The following is a 7,643-nucleotide window of genomic DNA, read 5'->3' as shown; positions in this document are numbered from 1 at the left end:
ACCCCCTTTGCCCTTCGGTGGGGGCAGGAGCGGGAGCAGTCCCCTCCCTTTGTCCTCCCGGCTCCGCTTCCCACCTCACGGCGCCTCCCCTCAGCCCGCCCCGTCCTCAGCCCGCTGTGGTGGCAGCTCTTCTCCTGCCCGCAGACCGCCCCCGGGAGGACGAGGGGCCGGGGTCCCCCCGAGGAGCTGCGGGGATCCCGGCGGAGCAAGGCTGGGAGCGGGGGAGGTGAGGGGCAGGGGGACGAGGGCCCTTTCGTTGCCCTTTTCCCAGGGCTTGCTTCGTGGGGTTGTGTTTTTTCTCCGCGGTTTCACAGGAGAAAAATCATTTTCACCTGCTCTGTTGCCAGTCAGCTTTAAAACTGGACTTAAATTTTCTTGCCCACAGTTAACAAAACAAGACACAACTTTTTACCAAGCTCTGGCGTGGCTGCCTGCACCCGCGGTGTTTGTTGAAAGCCGTTTCTTCTGATGGTGGATTTGTGCTGCTTTTGTGAAGAGCTGTAGCAAGCGGAACAACCTTGTGACACAGGTTGCTGCGTGGATGGATGGGTCTCGGCTGCATCAAGCAGCCCTCTCCCATCCCTCTGTTTCCCTGCCCCCTGACTGCACCATCCGGCACTTGGAGGTACTTGAGTGAAAACATCAATTAGATAGAGGCCTGGCATCAAATACCTCTGTAATGAGATAATATTTTTGTATTTAAATGAACTGTATCTCGGCTGGAAGGTTTTCAACAAAGGTCTTGCCTTTCAGATCCCTGGGTTGCTTGAGTTTTGAGTTTATACCTGCAGGACCAACCTTCTAGCCACACCAACGTGTCTTATAAACATCCCTATTCCAGCACAACACCTTCACTTAGGAGATCTAGGAACGCACAGAGGAATCAAAGCCTCCTTGTGAAGTGGGAAAGGAAGGAGAAGGCAGTTCTGCTGCAAGGACCCAGGGGTGAGCCATCCCCTCTCTGGACGCATACAAATCACCCTGTAGGAGGGTAAGTTGTGAGTCCCTGTTTATGTTACTTGGGAATCATCTCACCCCAACAGCTTGGCTCTCCACCTCCTGTCATGGAGACTCTTTAATTTAGCCATGTAGTTTCATTCTTGGGAGCAGGCAAGAGGGCAAAAGTCTCACAAAAAAATGTTTATGTTAATTAACGTGCCAAGTCTGAACATACACCAAAAAGCTGTCTTACTAACTTCACCCACAGACCTTAGGGTGGTTACAGTGTCAGGATAATAGTAGCATGGAGCTGCTAACGACTGCAGGGAGGAACAGCAATTAACTTGTTTTGTCAGCTTAATTTAGGGTAAGTCTTTAATAAGGGTGATCAGCCTGTGGGATTAGTATGGCATGCCCATCTTAAATTGCAAAAGCTGGTCAGCTGTTTTAGAGCTGGCCCCAGAAGCACAGGAGACGGAGGCGATTCGGATGTAGGCCAGTGTTCCTCCTTGTTTGGGACCCGTGGGCAGCCTGCCTCGTAGCAACAGGGTCCATGGATGGGCAGGAGAGGTTGTGTGGAAATTGTGGTCTGGTCACCACATAGAAGAAACCACATGCGGGTCAGTAGCTGGTCACTTTGGTTTGGGCAAGTTGTATGTATAGGGCTGGAGATGATTACTCTGTTGCAGGGCAGTTATTTCTGTTGACTTTCTTGTGTGGGGAGAGGATTATTAATGTGCTCAAAAGAATGCAGAAACAAATTGCTGACCCCGAGGAAGCAGGCTTCCCTGACTTCTCTGTGGCTGTTGATGCCATGTTTGTGTCCATCGCCACTGCAATTTGATTCTCAGAATATATCAACTGGAGCAAAAGGGAAGTAGAAATGTCTTCTTACGCTCCTTGCTCCCCTGTTTTTCAGTTGGTGCTGTATTCCTAGCAGTCCAGCTTTTTTTTTGTTGCTGTTAACATTAGCAATTGTGATTACAGAACAATCATACTACAAGTTGTATCTACGTAATTGTTGCTTCAGCACCCAGAAGCTACCTGTGCATTGCACTGAAATCTGCACCTCCACAGAAAGAAACCCAGTCCCTGCCTCCAAGAGATCAATGTTTTGAAAAAGCCAGCTAAGAAAGTGCAAAAGAGGAAATATTTCAGTTAGAGGAAAGCAGCAGAGAGTTAATTACATGCTGGAGTGCCCAGGCCTACAAAAGGTCTGTGGCTTGCTATTTAGGGTTAAAGTTTTCACCTGGCCCTGGGAAGCAGGGCTATGGGAAAGGGAGCCTTCGGCAGGACTATGTTGGCTCCTGACTCTGGCCATCAGTGTAAGCAGGCAGCTCCTCCTAGGTCTGTTGGGGTAGTATGGAGGACTATCTTGTTCCTGAAGCAGGTAGGCATGAAAGCAGGTATGGCTGATGGAGCAGGCAGCTCTAGGAGCAAAGCCAGCCTTGCTGCCATCCCTTTCTTCTATGCCAGTTCTGATGCTGCTGGTTTGCCTTTTGCTTTACAGCTGTATTAGTAAGTTCTTACCTGTTCTTACCTTTTGCTTCACAAAATTGTAGGAACTTTGTGCTTTGGGGGTTCCTACTCCTTTTCCCAAGCTGATTAAAATTGGTCAAAAACTATGAGCAGGAAAGAGTCAAATACATATGTGTGTAAGCATGTATATTTGCTATCTGTGTGTGCTGTACGGCTGCCCAAGCCTGGATGCTGTGGGGAAATAAGGCTAAAAACCAAAGACGGCTGTGTATGTTGTTGGGGTTTCTTCTCACAATAGAGAAGAAATAACTTCTAAAAAGTATTATTTTCAAGGGGATAAGCTGGTTTAGTTAAATTTTTTTTCTCTGTTTTCTAGTTCTTTCTGTTAGAGCAGAAGGATAAACATCCAGAATGAAGAAAAATCAGGTTAAAATCTGGTGACAAAAAAATGCAGTATTTAAACAAGTCTTCTGCTCAACACCCCCCCCCCCCCAAACCCCACCTTAATTGTGCAAGCTGCTTAGAAATAAGCTGTGCTGCAGTCCCCATTCCCAAGCCAAGTTTTGCCTGATTGAAGCCTGCTCCATTCCTGTCCATGGAACTGGAGCCTTTGTTGGAGATGAGGGGATCAAAATTGCTTAACATTCTCTCTTTAAAAAAGTAATTACTTCAGAAAACTGTTGTGTTCTGCTGACAGTGTGGCATAAACACTGCTTGAGATAACCCATGTAATACTCTCATAAAAGAGGAATCTTGACACAGGCATTTACAACTTTTGCCCAATAAGCTGATAAACCTGGCTGTTTCTGTGAAGTCCAGAGAAGAGTGTGAATAGTTGTTACAAGAAACTTCTACTGATGTGTTCTTAGATGTTCTGCTAAGGTAATACAGCCTTTACTTTTTGCTAGGAAGTGTTGAGTGAATCATGAGGGGTCCTGTAGCCTGCTCTCCTGCTGTTCACTGCCCTTCACCAGATGCTTCTGAGAACAAGAAACTCTTCAGTGAGACATCTCAAAGTTGCTTCCTCACTTGAAGGTAAAAGTGCTGCAGTTGTATTAATGTATCCCCACCTGTTGCATGCTTACTTGGGACAGACAGAAAGTGGGGGAGGATTAAAAAGTTTGGTGAGACATCTTAAGGAGGGTCAGCCTGGAGCCCAGTCTACTGATAAAATTAAAGAATGCCGCTGAGTAGATGGCGTCTAGTGCCTCTGCAGGCTTGCCTGGAGGTGTAACTATTTATGGCCAAAACATGAGGAAAGGACCTCAAGAGCTATTGCTTTACATCTTACCTGCTCTGGCTTATGAAACTCTTCCAAGAAAGTGTCTGTTTGTGGTTGGTTCAAGCACTGATAGATTTTTCTGTATGAATTACTCAAAACATCCAGATCTATGTTGTTCAGTACCTCTTGAGAAATTTATTGCGACACTGCTCTCAGAGAGCTGAGCAGAGCAGTATGGTATGGCCTGGCTGTGAGATGTCCTCTGGTCCCTGGGGCGGGTGGCAGCTAGTCTGTGTTTGAGATGAGCATGTGAGCCTGGGGCTGTTGTCCGAGTCCTGGCACTGGCTCTGCCTGCAGCAGCTCAGGGCTTTCCACCCTGTTCTCCCCCTCCCACACCTGCAGCGGGTCTCGAGAGCCCTTCTAGTGCCTTTGCCAGACAAATGGCACTGTCTGGGAGGGAGCTTTTGTGGCTCTCGGGGCTGGTTAAGTGGTTTTAGAAGCAAACCTGGTTTGCTCTTTTGTTGGTGCCACCAGGAGGCAACAGTGCATTGCAGGGCCAGGCTCCTTGCAGGAAGGTAGCACATAGCAGCACCCACTCCTGCCAAATCCCCGTTACTCTGCTGCTGATCTTTCCTTTCCCGCGTGGGTCACACAGTCTGCCTCCCGCAGCCCTTTGTGCCGGAGCATGAAGTGGTGGTAGTCAAAGCCAGTAACTCAATACTGTTCACTCAGCTTTGACGTGCATGTCTCTTGCAAAGGAGAAGGGGAGGTGATGGCCGGTGGCTAGATCACTACCCTGAGACTCTGAGGTTTCCTGCTGCATGGCCCAGAACAAGTCTGGTTCAGTTTCTCTTGTCTACCCTGGGCACAATAATAGCATTTCAGGCACAGCGAGGGTAAAACAGCAGAGAGTGAAGTGTGTGTCACGGAGGGTGGCAATGTGCATAGAGATGGAAACAGCTGCTAAGTGACTGGGTTACATGGCAGCTGGATGACATGAGGTCTGGCGCCTCAGCTTTTTCTGTACTGCTCTGTGGAGTCATTATGGGACATTCTTTGCAGCAGTGGCTTATGTACCTTGAGCCTGGAGAGCCCTGAAAAGTGGTAGTACTTTCCTGGTGTAAACAGGGCTGTGGAGCACAGCAGTTAGCCTTAGAGGGTGTGCTAGGTGTTAAGTACCCTCCCTGAAGGTAGAGTTACTTAGCAGGATAGGTAGGTTAAAACTTTACTGTAAAAAGTGCAACAGAATAACTCTCTCAATGCTGCAGTTCTTGTTTGGAGAGGAGCTATTTCTAGTTCCATTAGTATGTTGAGAGGCTGAAGTGGTTTTCTGTATTGTACTTCTGGAGATCAGTGATGTGGAAGAGCACTATTGCTGCATTATGCAGTTAAGCTGTAACCCTACAAGAACAGAAGGAAAGTTGTCTTCCTGACAAGAAGACCCTTTTGAATTTGTCACCTTCTCAAGCTATATGCTTTTGCCCAGTGCAAAGTGGAGCTTTCAAGCCCTAGGAAAGAATGCACTTGTACAGAGAGCCGTGAGAGTTGGACTTCAGCAGCAGTTTTCCTCTTTGCCGTGGGTTATAGTTTGCATCTGGGCTTGGCCACTGAGCTTTTGTATACCAGATGCTACTCGAGTTCATGCCAAAACAGTCTTTGCTTGAACTTGCAAGCTTCGTTGACAGTTTTAAATGGGGGTGTTCTCCCCACTCGCCTTTCTTTTTGGTGAAGGTCTTGAATTGCAACAGTAAGTATCTTATCTGAATTTAGCAAAGCAAAGTAGTAGCAGAGAGTTCTCTATATCTAAATTGCTCTTCCCTTTGCGAGGGATAGGTGCTGATTCGTTCTGCTCTACCTGGGTGCATCACAGCTACTGATAAGCATAAAGTGATTGCTTTGTTTTGGGAGTAATGTACTGCTCCAGGCCTTAAACCTTGCTCCTTTGTAGGAGCGCAAGAGGAAATTCAAAGAATCCATACCCTTACACGATAGATCAGACTGAGCTGGTACTGTAGGAATCTACTTGCTTTGATGAGAGCTCTTTGTGAGATCCCTGCTTGTATGGAGACTGCAGTAGACTGCTAAAGCTAAAGTAGACTTCCTGCTTTCACACTGTATCGCTACAAATCTTGCAATGTTGGCTGCATGGGGCTTGCTTTCTGCTGATATTGTGGCTCTTAAGGCTGTCTTGAGTGTTCAGCAAAGAAAGGAGCCTTTATCTCACAATTCTGCTGGCAAGGTGGAATAAGCCTGAGTGACACAGCTGTAAAGCTCCAAGTGCAGCTGACTTGCCTGTTGGCTCAGCACCCCTTTGCTTCCCACAGTGACTAGTCCCTAAATTAAACTAGGGTTCTTCCAAGCCATGTTCCTGTCTAGTGGTAGAAGACAGCTGAGAGAGTTGAGGTTGTTCAGCCGGGAAAAGAGAAGGCTCTGGAGAGACCTTATAGCAGCCTTCCAGTACTTAAAGGGGGCCTACAGGAGAGATGCGGAGGGACTTTTTACCAGGGAGTGTAGTGATGGGATGAGGGGTAACAGGTTTAAACTGAAAAAGGGTAGATTTTGATTAAATGTAAGGAAGAAGTTTTCACTGTGAGGGTGGTGAGGCATTGGAACAGGTTGCCCAGAGAAGTTGTGGATGCCCCCTCTGTGGAACTGTTCAAGGCCAGGTTGGATGGGACTTTGAGCAACCTGGTCTAGTGGAAGGTGTGCCTGCTCATAGCAGGGGGGTTGGAACAATGTGATCTTTCAGGTCCCTTCCAATGCAAAATATTCTGTGATTCTATGATGAAGCGGAATCCTGGGCTCTTGCAGACCTCTGTGCTGAGGCAGGAAGGTAAGTGGCTAATGTCATTCCTGGAGAGATTTTTGCCTTCCTGCTAGTCTCTTCCAACTACCTTGGAAGTTGTCTGCAGGGGAGTGGGTGGACCCCTGTTTAACTGAGCGATAAAGGATAGGTGCTGGCATACAGTTTATCTGGGGGATGGACCTGGCACTCACTGAGCACTTCAAGAGTGACTCCTGTCTGGAACCATGCAGTACCTCTATGGAAATTAGTGTAAATGCTCCTTGAAACAGAGAACAAAATGCTCTGCTGGAACTGATGGCATGACATTGTGCTTCAGTTACCTACCGGCTTTTAAACTGGAGCTGCTAAATGTGGTTGAATCCACTTGGGAGTTAACCACCCAGGAAAATGAGGAGAAAGAGATGGCACTATCCAGAACTGCTGGAGAAAAGCAGCTTGTTTTAATTGCCTGCCTATTGCCTGTGCAGATTGGCTGAACACCTGCTTCCTCACCCATGTTCAAACTAGGAACAGGAGTTCCTCAGCTGTAATTCTGGTAAAACCACAGTGTGGTCATACTCGTGTTTCCAAAGATCTCCGCAGTTCAAAATGATAGCCTAACTCATTCTTCTGAGATGCTTCTGACCCCTTCTGTGTTCAAGCTTTCCTCTGTGAAACATCCACTGTGTCTTTCTGAAGCTTTTACTGTCTGAGCTGACCTGCTTTGTGAGAACAGCTCCAATGTGTGGAAGACACTTGGAGACTCCTTGGAAACTCACGGTTTCATTTGTGTATTGAAAACTACAGTGGAGTAAACCCATTGTAGTGCTGATCCCTGGGTCTGAGTTCAGTATGCAAGGTCTTACAGAGAAAAACCCCTCCTTTCTGTCCCCAGGTGACTTAACAGCTGTTATTCCCCTTGCTGACAGGAAATTTTTTTCTTATCAGTACATGTTTTTCATGCTATTAAACTAAAATATAATACTAAATAAAACTAATTACTCAGATGCATATACTTCAGAGAAAAAAACTGTGCTGTGCATCCGAGATGCCTTGTGGAAGGGAAAACTAGCAATCTGTGTTTTGTTAAGTAAAGACACCTCTTTGCACATATTTGTCCAGAAATATTTTTAAACAGGAAGATGCAGAGTTACCTGATTGAGTGCATAGTTGCTTGAATTAGGATTCCGAAAAGCATTTTCTGTCTTCTTGTAAAAC

At 46.8% G+C, this 7,643-nt stretch overlaps 1 protein-coding gene across 4 annotated transcripts in view; it reads left to right on the top strand.

The window, feature by feature from the left end:
* The first annotated feature begins 130 nt into the window (after window positions 1-130).
* BOK (BCL2 family apoptosis regulator BOK) overlaps window positions 131-7,643 on the top strand; it is a 36,830-nt gene continuing 29,317 nt past the window's right edge. The window contains exons 1-4 of one of the 4 annotated variants that reach the window (XM_030027983.2): window positions 131-226; window positions 386-625; window positions 754-991; window positions 3,327-3,453. The gene's annotated coding sequence lies outside the window, so the exon portion shown is untranslated. The remainder of the gene's footprint in view (window positions 227-385; window positions 626-753; window positions 992-3,326; window positions 3,454-7,643) is intronic. The other 3 variants (XM_030027982.2, XM_030027981.2, XM_041126603.1) reach the window with 3 other exon arrangements.

Source organism: Aquila chrysaetos, chromosome 10, assembly GCF_900496995.4.
Source record: "Aquila chrysaetos chrysaetos chromosome 10, bAquChr1.4, whole genome shotgun sequence".
Classification (NCBI taxonomy): Eukaryota; Metazoa; Chordata; class Aves; order Accipitriformes; family Accipitridae; genus Aquila; species Aquila chrysaetos.
The sequence above is the reverse complement of the archived record's forward strand: the minus strand, read 5'-3'. Positions and strand labels throughout refer to the sequence as shown.